Source organism: Manis javanica, chromosome 5 (assembly GCF_040802235.1).
Source record: "Manis javanica isolate MJ-LG chromosome 5, MJ_LKY, whole genome shotgun sequence".
NCBI classification, from domain to species: domain Eukaryota; kingdom Metazoa; phylum Chordata; class Mammalia; order Pholidota; family Manidae; genus Manis; species Manis javanica.
In genome coordinates, this window is record NC_133160.1 from 54,129,473 (window position 1) to 54,144,929 (window position 15,457).

A 15,457-nucleotide genomic window follows, 5' to 3' on the forward strand; every position below is an offset into this window, starting at 1 on the left:
AGAATTTCATTCTGCTTGAAAGAAAAGGGTATTACAGGATTTAAATGAGAGATGTATATGCCTATGAGGCAGTAAATTCTCTTGTCACAAGTGGAAAATTCTTTCCTCCCTATTTAGCTGGTTAATTCTAAGTAATCCAAATCATGTTTAAGAGATCTGTTCTTTTGTACTTTCTTCACTAACTGCCCTATCTAAAGCAAAATATTATTAGAGAGTAAAAATGTAGGCTTGTGCAATCAAGCCATCCTGAGTTCAAAACCCACTTGATTTATTAAGTAGCCCTTAAAGAGTTAGTTATGTAGATTCAACTCAATAATGTTTGTAGAATGCTAGTGTTCATACACATTAGTTACTTTTATCATTTCTTTGTGCCATCAACTCTCTTGTAAGTTTTTAAAGGATAGTCAAAACTCTGTCCTGGGACTTGATGTCAGAAGGCCTTAGTAGAGACAAAGTATTCTAGAATTATAAAGAGGGAAGACAGATCAGAATGAGTATCAGGTGAAGGAATGTGCCTTGACGAGTGCTTAGCTCACACTGGCTGAAGTAATAGGAAACCAAAGCATTAGAAGTGCTACTAAATTTCTTCCACAGGCCTGCGTGCTTAGGTTTCAGTCTGTGCCCTTGTTATTGCTACAAGGGCTTTTGGCAGTGTGTGCATGTGGTGTGTGTGTGTGTGTGTGTGTGTATGTGTAATGTGTGTGGTGCATGGTGTGGATAGTGTACAGGTATATATGTGTGTGCATATGTTGTCTGATCTGTGTGTATGTGTGTGTGTATGCTTGTGTGTATGCGTGTGTGTGTGCAGTGTGTGTGTGTAATGTGTGTGTGTATGCATGTGTGTGTGTGGTGTGGGTAGCATATGGGTGCATTGTGTGTGTGTGGTGTGGGTAGTGTATGGGTGCATATATGTGTGTGTGTGTGTGTGGTGGCAGGGAGCCACTGGGCTCAGGGTGCGCTGAGGAGCTCTGCAATCACGTGGACTCCACAGAATCGCTGCATCTTTGGTGGCGTGGGGCTCTGCATGTCCTGTGCAGCGGATCTAGGGACTCAGGTAGATGAGGTCACTTTGCCTCTTTCAGTTTTATCTTCCACTTCTGAGACTCTCATGTACTGGCTATCTGAAACCCTGGCTAGTCACCACTGCCTCACTTCAATAAAAGCTCATGTACTGACAAGGGTTTCAGAGCTTGGAGCAATGTTTCTGGTTATGATGCAACACCGGAGAGAGCAAGAATTAGGGTGAAGAGGTAGAATTACCTCTTTGCCAACAATGTGATAATAATAATACCAGATAACGCATAGCTCAGCAGCCCTTGCTCTGTGTGTCAAGCACTGTTACAAAGCTTTTATATATGTTAACTCATCCTTGCAACAACTCTGTGAGGCAGAGACTTTTATTATCCTCACTTTATAGGTGAAGAAACTGAGGCACGACTGGGAAGCGCTGGCTCTGGCCCAGGGTCTGCACCCTTTGTTGCTGCCCCATGCTCCCTCTATGAAGTGCGGTGGGGTACTTCTTGCCTCTTTTTGTTTGTTTGAACTAGCTCAGGATGTTCATTTTTCAGCCTACCACTGGCCAATCAATGAAAATTGATCTGCAAGACTTCATTAATCAGTATTTATTATTTTTTCAAATTAAAAATATATTTTTTCAATCCATAGAGATCTCTTTTGGTCAGCTATATTTTAAAAATATTATCATGGTTTCTTTCATACAGAAATAAAGAGGAATGGCCAGGTGAAGCAATCATTTGGATTACTGAAGCAAAAGAATATAAATCTATTGTTGAAGAAAAAAGCTTGAGATTTTGGACTGAGTTATAAAAATCAAAAACACTGATCATATGCACATGATTCTATGTTAACTGATCTTGGAGTCAAGACTTTGCTCTGAAAATATTTGTTCCACGATATTTTTCTTTTATTTTGACATTTTAATTATACACATTTTAAATATGTTACTGGAATAGAAAGGTTCTCATTTGTCTTTCCAGATCTGGAAGCCAGAGAGAAGAAACTGTGAGAGAGCTGAGCATTATTTTAATTAGGTAAGAGGAGCTAGGGGACAAGGAGTAAAGTGACAAAGAAACACAGGCTAATAATTTTCAGCTAATTGGTAATTGGCTGAAAACTAGGAGTTAATTATTTATTCAAAAGCTCCATCTTTAATAAGATATAATTTCAATAACAAAACCTTATCTCTCCTTGCCAAAACTCTTACAGGAATTATCGTGGGCTGAATAGAGTAGTCAGTGGCTTCAAGTACACACAGCATGAATTGCTTCTTACCCCTTTTTGCCACTCTCTTTGGACAGTCTCAAGATACTATTTTGTATGCAGAGATTGAGTTCCAAGCATGGGATGTGCTCTAGGCTGGACACGAGAAGACCTGAATCCTAATTCTTGCTTTATCACTTCGTGTTGGTATTCACTGTGGTGAAGCCAGACTTTCTCATCTGTAAAATGGGATAACACATGGATTGCCAACTGTGTAGAATTATTGTGAAGACAGAAGAAATTAAGTAAAATATTATTTCAGGAACATTTAAAATAACTGCTAGAGCCAAGAAAAATACAGGGCATTGAGGTGGACCAGGTGTAGGCAAGAGAATGCCAAAAGTAAAACACAACAGAGACTGGTATAAATGTGATGAGATAAACAGTGACCCTAGGACAGTTCAGTCCTGGGGGTCTTTTAAAATATACCAATACCTGCTGCCCACCTCCAGCTTTAAATATTCTGCTGCTAGACCCAGCTCTATATTTTTTTCCTCCAATTTCTGAGGTCTTTCTGGAGAAAAGTGAAGGTTAAAACTCCTGCTGTAGGATTTCTGGAACAAAATTTGCAATTTGGGAAAAATGGACGCATTGACATTTTTAGTTTGAAAAATTAAAACCCACCTTTTACAATTACGTCTAATGTAAATGAAATTCATGAAGATACAAAAAGCGGTGATCTCTAATCAAATTCTGTAATAAATATAGAAAATACCTTTCATAGTTGGAAGTTCCAAACTAAAATGAAGCAAATATATATATTTAACTTTTAAGATAGTTTTTTACATTAATGAGCTTTGGAAGCCAGGTTCATGGAGTTCCAATTACTGAAAGGGCTTCAAAAGTATGATAACATACATCATGAGAAAATGTAATAACTCTGTTAAAGAGAGGCTGAAGTAATAAAATTATCATAAACAACTTGATTCAGTTATACTGCAGAACATCTAGTGATTAAAAACTTCCAACCCTGTAGCTTTACAGTTTAAATTCAGTTCACATATTTTTACCCTATTGCTAATTATATTATTTGAAAATGCAATGAAACGTAAAATATAGAGGCAGCAATTTAAAACTGAATGTATATCTGCACTACGATGTCTCAGTTTGCTGCTTAATTTGAATAATTTGGGGACTGTTAGAAAGATGCCAAGAAGAAAAAACACTTGGGTCTATTTTCCCTCAAATATAATGATGCTTAAAATAGAAAAGTGCTTGAAGTCATAAAGGTTTATGTTCTGGCCTCCCATGGACTTTAAAATAAAACTTTCTAGTAAATGGCCATGATCCTGGTAGCTGGGCAGAGGAATTCTTTGGATGGAACCACAGATGATCTTGCCCAGTTTGCTGAGGAAGAAACCAAGACCAGGAAACGCTAAGTGACATTCCCAAAGCTGCAGAGCTCATTAGTAGCAGAACTTGGACAGATCTCTTAGCTCTTAGCCCTCCCTGTCTTATTCTGGAAAAGTGCGATAAATATTGATTAGATACTGTCTGAGATGGACCTTGGGCTTGGCCACATGTGCCTGGGTTTAATTTTGTAACTGTACTTCAAAACCTTGGTAGAGTTCTTGCTGATGTGTCTAATCTTTCCAAAGCCGATTTGCAGGAGTTGTCCAAGTTATTACTTGGGGTCTTTTGGATAGTCTTAAAGCCTTCTTTGTTTGGGGGCTCAAAATTGGATCCAGCAGCATTTGCAGTGAAAATGACTAACTACCAGGCACCTAATCAACCAGTAGCCAAAAGAGGTTATGTTGAACTGCTATTTAAATGAAGGTTCCAAGCAAACATCATTAAAGGGCTTATTCATATAGAATAACTCATCCACATTGAGATGGTCTGATAATTTTAATACCCATATAAACCAGAATGAAAATCGTCATGTCGCTACCTAAATGCTTACAGATATATTATCCTGTTGCTTTGTCTCCTGCTCCTTCTTGGCCTTGAAAACTCCCTCCTCTCAAAGGAGGCTACACGGCACCGGCCCTACTGTAGCTATTGTGGCACCCACATGTTGAATTGATAGAATGGGTTACACCAGTGGACAAAGGTAGGAAACAATAATCAATCACAAAACACGTGTTTTATGATTCTGCATGTACTTGTAAATTATTAATGGCTACATGGAATATTTTATGTCTCATATATATGTGATGAGAAATAAGAAAAACATGAAAAAAAATTGGAAGGATGTTGTTTTAAGATTTAAGATTCTACATACTTAAAAATAAGATTTTTAAAAATCAAACAAATCTTGTCAATAAGTACTGAATTTGTAAGTGCCTTGATTCACAGACATTTAATAAGAATCAATATATTGGTTATGTGAAACTATGTAAAACTCAAGGTTTATTTCAAGTTGTACTTCTATCATTAGAGGTTGCAAAGGTCACCCATTCTACTGTCTGCTAGCATGCTTCTATTTCTGTTCTTTTAAAATTCCCTATTTTTAAAGATCTTAGAGGGAGATTTCCCGTTCCTTAGACATTGATTCCAGTAGAAAGAGATTAAAAACTTTTTCAAAGCATAAGGGAGCTGGAACTCAAGCCAAGGTCTCCTATATTAAGAAAGTGGTCTTTTAACCTCACCAGACTTCTGCAGAATGAGCATCAATCACCTCTTAGGAGCTTTGGGTAGAGAGCAGTTGACAATGGTTCTTCCAGACTCTGCCTAAGGCTGGTGTCTTGACAGGAGACGTGGCCGCACTAGGTTTGAATGCTGCTATCTTGTGTCTTTTTCTCCAGGGCAGAATTATGCCACTTTGAGTAAATTCTTTTGGTTTAGTATTTCCCTCTGACAGACTGGGATGTGGGATGGAGGCATGGCCATGGAGGATTATTAGTGATTTTATATAAGCTTTGTGAATCACTCTAATTGTCTTGTGGACCAGTTCCAAAGACTTGTCTCAGATCACAGGGAAAGGATACTATTACAGAAACTGAGCTGAATAGAAGAGTTTTATCTATAGAAAACCAGCATCCATGGTCATAAAGCATTGTTGCCTAGTAACTCAAGATTTAAGAGTTTGAATCTGATTTCAACCTTGGAACTCAGGCTAAGCTGGAAAGCAGCTATGTCCTAAGGACAGACTGTATGTATCACAGCAGGTGGGAGTTCCCGGGTTCAGCTGAGCTGACAGGGCCACCAAGAGAAGCAACAGATTTCCCTAGAATTCAGTAGCACACAGACAGCCACTTGATGGAGCAACAGATGAAATGCAGGAAATGAAAGTGGAAGCCAGACAAAAAGCAATGGTCATAATCACATGCTGAAATCAAGTGAAAGAACCTGGTGACCTTCTTGAAATAGTAGAAGAAGGTTTAATTACTCAAACTCCCAGCTACTTTTGCTCTTTTTCTAAGTCAATAAGTTTTTTGTGATTGTTACTGGGTCACTTATGCTGTCCTGGTTTATGTAACCTGAAAAATACAGTTTCTGTATTTTTTGTGTTTATTTATATATTAAAGATAGTTCATTATAGTTCATTATGGAGTTATTAACTGTTAGAAAATTTTGGATTGTATTATATTATTGATTCCTGACTATAATATTTTTTTGTGGCAAGAATCCGGTATCATGAAAAAATAAAGTTAAGGGATAGAAATCAGTGAAATAAAGTTGGACAATAGGAATCAATGAAAATTTCCTTTTCAAATAATCTAGGTAAATATGTGCCTGTAGGCACTACCTTGAATTTTGACCAGAAGGTCCTTAAATAAACAGTTTTGGGACACTTTGCAGAGTTTGCATGTAGATATTATTTGATATCAAAGGATATTCTCATTTGCATATCAAGGGCATTTTATTTTATTTTTGAATAAGAAAGCAGCCTCCATAATCAGAAGAACTTCATAGCACACATTCAGTGGAGAACTCCACCAACAAAAACTTCTTATATTTTTTACTTCCTCGAACAAAGATCAATGCTACTTTATAGGTCTTCAAAAGGTATTATGACCTCTTTTTAATATATATTATTAGTTACCCTTTCAAATAACATTTTGAAGTTTCTTAACTTGTGAGTACAAGGGCCGTTTGAATGTCATGAGGCCCTTTCTGCCTGTGGACCACAAAGCAGTTCACGGAGCCGGGAGTTCATGGAGATTCATGGTGATGATCTGCCCTCATATCAAAGAGAGCTATGCAGTTGGTGTGCAGAGCACTGAGGCATGGTACTTGCTTAGCTTCTGGCTGCTGGTCTGGATCCCTATTTCTTCCTTCAGTAAGTGACATAAACCATATTTTAGAATTCCGAATTTTCATGCTTCACTCCCCAGATATCTCGAATCTAATAGGTTGGAATTGTGAATACAAACTGTATTTCTGGACATTTATGGATACATATGATGACATCATTGAATAATTTTTAAAAGTGCTTCTCAATGATAATCACCCCCATTCACAATTCATTGTTTAAAGATTAAAATTTCACAAATGAATTCAAAAGCTTTGTGAGGTCATTATGGCCAGTAACAAAGAGCTGAGCCATCTGCTTAACTCTGTAAAATTTCAGAAAAATTATATGACACGTTGTAAGAATACCCCACTACTGGATTTCATGACAAAGCCTTCCAGTGATGCTCCCAACTAACCCAAATTTAGTGTATTTTATGGCCCAGAAAATGATTCTATTCAGGGAAACTAGTTTTGTAAATGCTTTAGAAATTAAAGGAACAATTCCCAATACAAATGTTGTTTACAGTGCAAATATACTCAGTAAAACCCAAGACCAGCCCATCATAGGAAACCTGCAGGATGTACTTAAAAAGTCATTTACTAAGCTCAAAAGTGTTGGATTAGCATAGTCTGCCTGAAACCAGTCAAGATTATGAAATGCAAATTTCTGTAGAAAAGGAAGGGCATCTTGAGAGAGTATAACTTTTAAATAAAGCATGAAAAATTAAACAGTGATATGTGGCATCTGCTAGCTGGTGATCTTGATTATTCAAATATTCATTTTCAGAGGGCCCAGGCTGGACACCTGTTCAGTGCAATGTTTGGAAACATATTCATTAATGAGTGGAATCACAGAGATATAACACTCATCTGACATTGCTCTTAATGCTTCACATGTATTACTTTTTTTTTCTCTTCATAACGGCCTTTAGGGGTAGGGCTATTGCTAATCCTGTTTTACTTATGGGTAAACTGAGGCCCAGAGAAGTCCAGTTAGGTAACTTGCTCAGGATCACACAATTACTCAAAGCAGAGCTGTGTTTTGAATCTAGACATTCTGACTGGAGTCTGTGGTGTTTACCACTATACCATATGGCTCACCTATGCATTTCCCACATAGCTAGTAAGTGCCTGCCCTACCCTCTAAAGCTTACTGTCTAGTAGAGGGGAAAACAAATGCTAAACAAATTATAAGCACATGTTATGTGGTTGTAACTAAAACGAAGAGAAATAAAATGGTAAAGGACAGAGAGTGAGGAAGAGAATGCTGTTTTATGAAAGATTGTCAGAGAAGGCCGCTCCGAAGACGTGAGATATCTGACAAGATTCAACTGAGGGATTAGACCATGTAGATACTTGGCAGAAGAGTACAGAGGCAAGGAACCCAGTGGAATGCAAAAAGCCAGAGGGACTGGAGAGCAGCAAGCAGGAGATGGGGGAGGAGACAGAGAAAGAGGTGGCTGGGGCAGGTCACCTGGTTATGCCATGTTATAATTGTTAAACACACCCTTAACAAATGTTTTTAAAACATCATAGCTAAGATGAAGGAACCCAATGTACATCATTCACGACTGTCATGATCATTCAGTTAATAAGGCTGAAGTATAAGTGTGAATCTCTTTAACAGAAACTGGTTTACTGGTTGAATTCAACATTTGAGACATCTGATATTGGATAAGATTCACTATGGGAGATATTCTGTAGACCAACCATGCCAGTGAACTGGAGACTGTCTCAATTTTAGCACTGACAGGCTTCCATCCTGGAAAACCTCTCAGTCTAGGACGAATTAGGATGGTTGGCCACTGTCTAAGAGCGTTCTCAAAGTGTTCTTAGGAGATGCTTGCTTGAGGGAGAAACAGTGATATGCCATATGGACTCTGGCATTGCACCAGTTCGCTTGTTGAGCATAGTGACACCTTTTATTCTGCAGGCAACTGATAAAGAAGAGAGAAAACAGAGACCTGCAAATGTCATTCTTAATTTATAAAAAAATAGTTGGTAAGCTTCTTTCCCTATTGTTAAAGGTTGAAATACTTTGCTTACACATGCACATTATAAGCAAAGTGTTCAAGTATTTAGTCACTTCCAAGGACAATCTCAGAGCATTCCAGAAAAGAAAAAGTATTTCTGATCACATTTGCTAGCTATAGTGCAACAAAACTAGAAAAGGAGAAAAATGGAGGTAACAGATCATATTTTAACAGGTTAAACAGAAAAATAGATGAATATCTCGATTGATGCTATAAAAGCACTTGATTCAATTCAAAACTATTCCTGATGTTTGAAAGAATTATTCCTGATATTTTAAAAATTATGAGTAGATCCAAACTTCCATAGAAAAATAATCAGCATTTATTAGAAACCAATCTAAATTTTATTAATATGAAATTAGAAAGTATATCCTAATAATAAACTCTAACATTAAACCTTGTGATACAAATTTTGACATGAAAAATGCTTATAATATGATGTTAAGTGAAAAAAGCTGGATACCAAATGTTTTTGCAATATAAATTTTACTATATTGAAGAACAAGAATAAACAAAACCCCAAAATAATTATTTTTAAAAGATTGTATTAACTCTTGCTAATGTTTTAGCCATGATTACTTGTGTGTGGAATATGGGAAAATTTTTCTGCTTTTATAAACTTATGCTTTTTAAATATTGTTAAATAACAAAATTCAACTGAGTAACTTTGAAGATCTAATTGGCTTTATTAAGCTATTCATGAATCAGGCAGCATCCCATGTAGCAAGTAGAAAGATGCTCCAAAGAATTGTACAAAATGAAAATTTTTTTATAGGAAGGCAGGTGGGGCAAGAAGTTATTAGCAAAGGAGAAGGACTGTTTCACCAGGTCACCCCCTGTTCCCACCCTAGGGAGTCCTGGCATGCAGATGACCTCATCTTCTTTTAGGGGGACAGGGAGGAATATATTACCTCAGTGGTGCTGACCAGAAAAGACCTGATTGACTATTAAAAAGTCACATTCCAGGAATGGGTTGAAACTGGGACTAAATCTTAGTTTGGGGGGAACAAATGACTGCATTTTAACTTTTCTTTTTTAACAATATATTCTGCAATGTCCCCCTAGTCTTTTTAATGTTTGGGAAATAAAACTAAAAAAATAGAATTTTAAGACACAATTTATTTTTTCTGCTGGGACTTTCAACAAAGGAAAACAACTGCTTATGAAATAAGCATTATCAATTTACAGATGAAAAATTTTCTCCAGCCTCAAATGTCTCTGGCAAAAAGTCCAAACAGAGAAGTGGAAGAAATAGCATAGTTTTATTTTGATATAGAATCAGAATGGAGGAATTAAAATATTACTTTATAGGAGCAAAACATCAGGAATCTGGAGAATAAATCTAGACACTTAAAGTTATTTGACAGTAAACTCCCAGCCATTCCTCTGGAGGCATGAAAGACAGAAGAGAGAACTTGGAAGAGCCACTATCATATTTTCCATAGAGAAATTAGTGGGTTATCCCATGGCTTGTTCAAGAGGCCTTTGTGATTTCCCTTTTCTTGCTTTAAATTGTTGTTACGTGTTCTTTGTAGCTCCCTCTGTTTACATACTAGGGTAAGCAGTATATGGAGAGGTATGTTGTGCTTATTCATAACATCATACCTTCTTGCCCTCTCTTTTATTTTTCTATTTATTTCCCTTGTCCTTTACTGAGGTGGCATCTCCTCATTGAAATACCATAAAAATAAAATAAAGTAAATAAAATACATCACATTTTAGATTGCCTCAAATCTTCATACAATTTCACGTTCACTGTTTTGTTGGATCGTCTTGGTAACTTGTGCATTAGATTGAATTGGTGTTATTTAAGCTTTTTCAAGATATATAGGCTGTGGCAAGATAAAGGCCTTGCACATCTGAAATGCTGTAACTCCCACTCACCCTTTGGTCCCTACAGTAGTCGTTCTGTTTTATATAGTGCAATGCCTCTGGTGTGTGATGGCATAAGGCCTAAGAAATAAAATGCAATCGATTAGGAAGTGTTTCTACTTAAAACAAACTCAGCAAATATCCATACATCTGGAGATACAATGGATAATTTAAAAAAGTAGATCACCTGTTTCAAGGTAGTGAAACAGAAATTGAGTTTTGCCTCTAAGTCATGTTGGGAGAAGTTAACTCCCTGGCTATTTTGGCAGAATTACATGTAATGTTCGAGTTTCATTATCATTTCAAAACTTTTAGTGCATAGATCTTTTTTTCTTGAATGATGCTGGATCCTTCTTTTGTTTTTTGTTAATTCACTAGAAAATAAATACCAGTTATTGTACTGGATGCTTTCAAATCAACAGTGAACAATCTCATAAAACTGTATTTCTTGCCCTCTATTCTACATAATTTAGGTTCTTGGCTTAATGTCATTTTATGCCCTATGCTTACATCTGCATTTTAATAAATGTAAAACAATGTGTACTTCCTGGTGTGTATCTGGGTATATTTATAAAATATGTATTTATCCTTTTGTTATTTTGCATTGATTTAGAGCTTCTTCTTTGGGCAGTTTGTTCTATCATGAGTTGTGTCTTTAAGTGATGGCTATATTATCATGCAGAAGAATAATGTTTCCTTTAATGTCTACATCATTATTTAAATGGATAATTATAATAATTCTTCATGAGAATCTTTATAACACCTCCCTATGAGGCAAGGGAGACACACTTCTCAGTAGCTACTCTCCAAACAGTTCAGGAAAATGGAGATACTTGTAGTTCACTGATTGCCCTGTTTCCCTAGGTCCAGATGAAACATGAGAGAGTGAACAGCAGTGGTCAACCCAGTGATGACAAATGAAATGTTTCCTGCCCAGAGTGGTTTCCAGGGTTTTAAGGCATGTCTCTGAGTTGGGCTCAGCCCCTCTGATTTGGCCTGAACATGGCACCTTCTTTTCTGGGGACGCCTTTTGGCCCTTGGTATCACCATTTGCTTTTCCAAAAAGCAACTGATACATTGAATAGAGATGACTTGCATACTTCAGTCATAATTCAGTTCTGATTTTTTTCTTCCTCTATTCTTTGAAATGTGGTATGTGGGATCAGGCTTTTCCAGCACTGTTTGAAGAGTTAGGCTCCAAGACTTTGCTGGTCATCTCTTGGGCAATACAGTTTTCTGGTAACTTTAGGTCACAGAAAACTGCCTCAGTTTAGTAATTTAACTGTCAGTTGCATGTGTTAATAAAAACTCTGGTTTTGAGTTAAGCTGAGGCTTCTTCCTGTCTGGCAGCTCAGTCGGAAGTCTAAAGTTGAAGCAGGGGTAGGAAGGATTTACCACCTAATCTACTCCTTCTCCAACTAACCAACAGAGGCGTCTGGCTTTTCAAAGGTTGTGAGTAGGGAGGGAGAAGAGGTAAGAAAGCAGCAAAGCTGTTACTCCAGCTCCCTGTGTGATGATCTAGCACCCTGGCAGGTGTTAACAGCTGACAACTTCACAGCTATTTACAGTTGACTCTTTTGTGCAGGCTTTTGTGAGTTTTCTGCACTTTCCTGCAAGATTTCAAGCAAGGGTCAACTTACTCTTTGTCATATGATTAGTAAATCTGTCTTCTTGTCACAAATGATCCCTTATCACTTTGTGGCACAAGCCATTAATTTTACTCTGTGCCTGATGGATGTGTAATAATCAACTGAGAACAAAGAAATGGTATCTTGTATCCTGGTTAGTCAATCTAGGGAGAGTTTATTCTGATAAGACTTGTGGGACAGAAGAATGTGTAGATCAGCAAAATGATGATATTGATAATGCAATTAGACCAAATAGAAATGATGAGATTGATGTCATCTACAAGGGAAAAAGACATAAAGGGAAATAGAGAAGAACATAAAGACAGAAGCTGTGTGGCCAAATAAAAGGAGTTTGCATGAGACATTTAGGACTGTCTGTGAATCAGAATCTGTTGAAATGTAAAAAAGGAAGTTATATAAGCATATTGTATTTGTAGTTGGGCAGAAAATAATTTCTCAACAATATGCCACCTAGCAGGATTAAACAGCCCAGTGTCTTTGCCCAAATGCTTCTAAGAAATTTGGTGGTCAATAAAATAGGGAAGAAAAGGAGTCAATGTACGTCATTATTCTTTTATAAGAGAAGCTTTATGTGCTTCTTTTAAAAGGGTGGAAGTATAAGTTATAAACAGAAATTAAATGCTTGAAATAAGGATTTAATTTGAAGGCAATAGACCATTAATATGCTCACTAAATACCAGCTGGCTATCGGAAACCTATTTAATGAGATTTATCAACCACTAAAACCGCCACGTCTATCTGTTAAGTAGCCATTAAATATCAATAATTTTGTTTGTTATGGAAAATACAATTAAGCTATTCCAACACAGTAGGAAATCTACAAATATTAATAATAAGTAACATGTGCTGAGTGTTTATTGCAGGCCAGCCTCTGTTCTATAGACTTTCTGAGCATGATCTCCTTTAGTACTCAGAAGGCTGTCATGTCAGTATTAGCATGTCCTCATTCACAGGTTGGGGGACTGAAGCCTGGAAAGAGTAATGAACTTGCCTAAAGTCACACAGCTGCTCAGTGGTGTGAAGCTTAAGCTCAGGCATCTGACTCCAGAGCCCATATTCCCACCAATGAGTTACCCAGTGGCACCTGCCACAAAAATTACCCAGGAGTCTTAGGGCAAATCTAATAACAGCAGCCTTACCAGCTAGAAGCCAGGTGATCTGATTTTCTGCCCAGCTCTTCCTGTGGCCTTTGTCACACTGGTGGTAAGAGTCAGATAATCTCTGTAGAAAGTACTGCAAGGCAGTCGGCTGTTCAAGCCATAGTTATCACTTCTGCTTGCAGTTTTATCTAAATCTAGTACTGGAGACCAAAAGCAGACTCCTGACATTTCAAGCCCCTGACTCTTTATTTGTCTCAGGTTTCTCATTCTTTCATCACCTACAGTCTTTCAGATCTATCATCTCTCTGTTCACCAGCTACTGCTCCCTTTCTCCTCCTCCTGCACCACTTTATTTTGTATCTCCCATTTTGCCTACTGCCTGGGGTGGAGGTAAGCAGTGGTGTAAGGAAGAGCTTGTCTCAAAGTTTCACTGATTCCTGAGAGTGGAGTGTGAGTGTTTGCAGAAGTCTGAGCATGTGCACACAGACCCACCTGTAAGTTGTGCTTCTGTGGTATCATATTGTAATTCCTATTTTGGGGACAATAGTGAATGGTGAATGCTTTAAAAAAAGCTCTGAAAAGGAATGTTGTATGCACATAATTGTTGTTTGTCAAAACCACATTTAATAAATACAGCCCATAATAGGAATTTATTCTTTGCAACACAGTTAATAATTAATCCTCTACATTTGTTTTTGACTGCTAATGAATACATACCAAATCTATTACTTTCTCTAAATTATTGCCCAATACATCAATTTGTTTTCTTATTTCCTTTTTATTTTCCCTAATTGTTTAAAGCTGCAATTAATATCACTTCATATTGCTCTATAACACTTCTAAAAATGGATTTTTTTTATCTAGAGTTTACTTACCAATAAAGATTTTGAATAATCAAATCACAAGCATTACTTTATCTTTTATTAGGCTAAGTTTTAGATTATACCCTCAAGTTAAGAACTGAATCATTTTTATCTCAATACAGTACCAATGATATGATTACCTTTCACAACTGAATGCAACCTTAATAACAACATATATGAGAGCTTATTAACTTTGGCTGAACATTGCATTTAAGGAAATAATTATGCATTATATATTAGACCATGTGGGAGTTGAAAATTTGGAAAAGATATAGCAAGACCATTATGTATATATATTCAGCTGAAATATAACACCCTATTCTAGCAACAGCATATAGAGGAGGATGCCAGCAAGTCAAAGCACATGGTGTGTATGGCAGTGTCTTGTGTTAAGAGATTCCACATTCACCCTTTGTAAACCTTATTCCAATGCCTAATAGGGAAGCTGGAAGGACACTCTTTTCAAGTAATCTGTATTTCCCTTGGTAAAGCTTAATGCTGTCTCTTCTTGGACTATCTACACAGGAGGGAAAAACCCATTCTTCAAAGAACCCTTCCATTGGCCTGAGAACTCTTAGTAAGTCAAGTTTATACTTATTTCTCTAAGATAAAAATCTGTTGTTGTTCATAGTTGCTGGTGGACCTGTTTAACATATGCATGAGTAGGTTGCAGAATGCAATATGTGATATAATCTTTACACATGGGGTGCATACAGAGGTGGTATGTTACCGATGTTGTATTGCCTAGAATTTGCCAACTTAAGAAGATTTTCTATGCTAGCTTTTAATGTCCTAGTTTTCAGAAATCCAACAGTGGGTAATGTTAGAGAACTGAAACAATGGTGGGGATGGAATCACAATAGTTCTATCTAAGAAGTGTAAGGATTTTCTTTATAGTTCATGCATGTTTTTAGTAGATCCACCTCACCAGTCTTATGCTTACTGTCTTCCCGTTGAATGAGCCATATGTGGCTACTTGTTTAAATTAATTAAAATTAGAGTTCAGTTCTTCAGTCATATCAGCCATATTTCATGTACACGGGAGCTACGTGGGCTAATTGCTATCACATTGGGCAGTGTAGCTCTAGAAAATTTCCAACACTGCAGAAAGTTCTGATGGATGGTGCTCCTTGTATAGCAGGACCCTGATTTCCTTCCTATATGCTCATAGTGACACAAAAAAGTACCTTACATTTGCGACAATATTTTTAGTTACTAAGTGCATAGGAAAAGAATCCCAGAGTTGGTGAAATAATTTCTACCCCATACACATATTCTAAACAGTAGAACTGGATTTAACACAAGAGAAATGCAGGGAGCCTCTGTCCCGTCTCAGAAAAGTCATCTTTACCCACTTGACTACTTAGTCATATGCTATTTCTCTCACTATGAATTAGGAAAAGCCATTGAGTTTGCACTCTTTTTGCTTTACAGTTTCATCATTCATTTTTTGGTGAAGTACTTGCCCAAATTCTATTAGA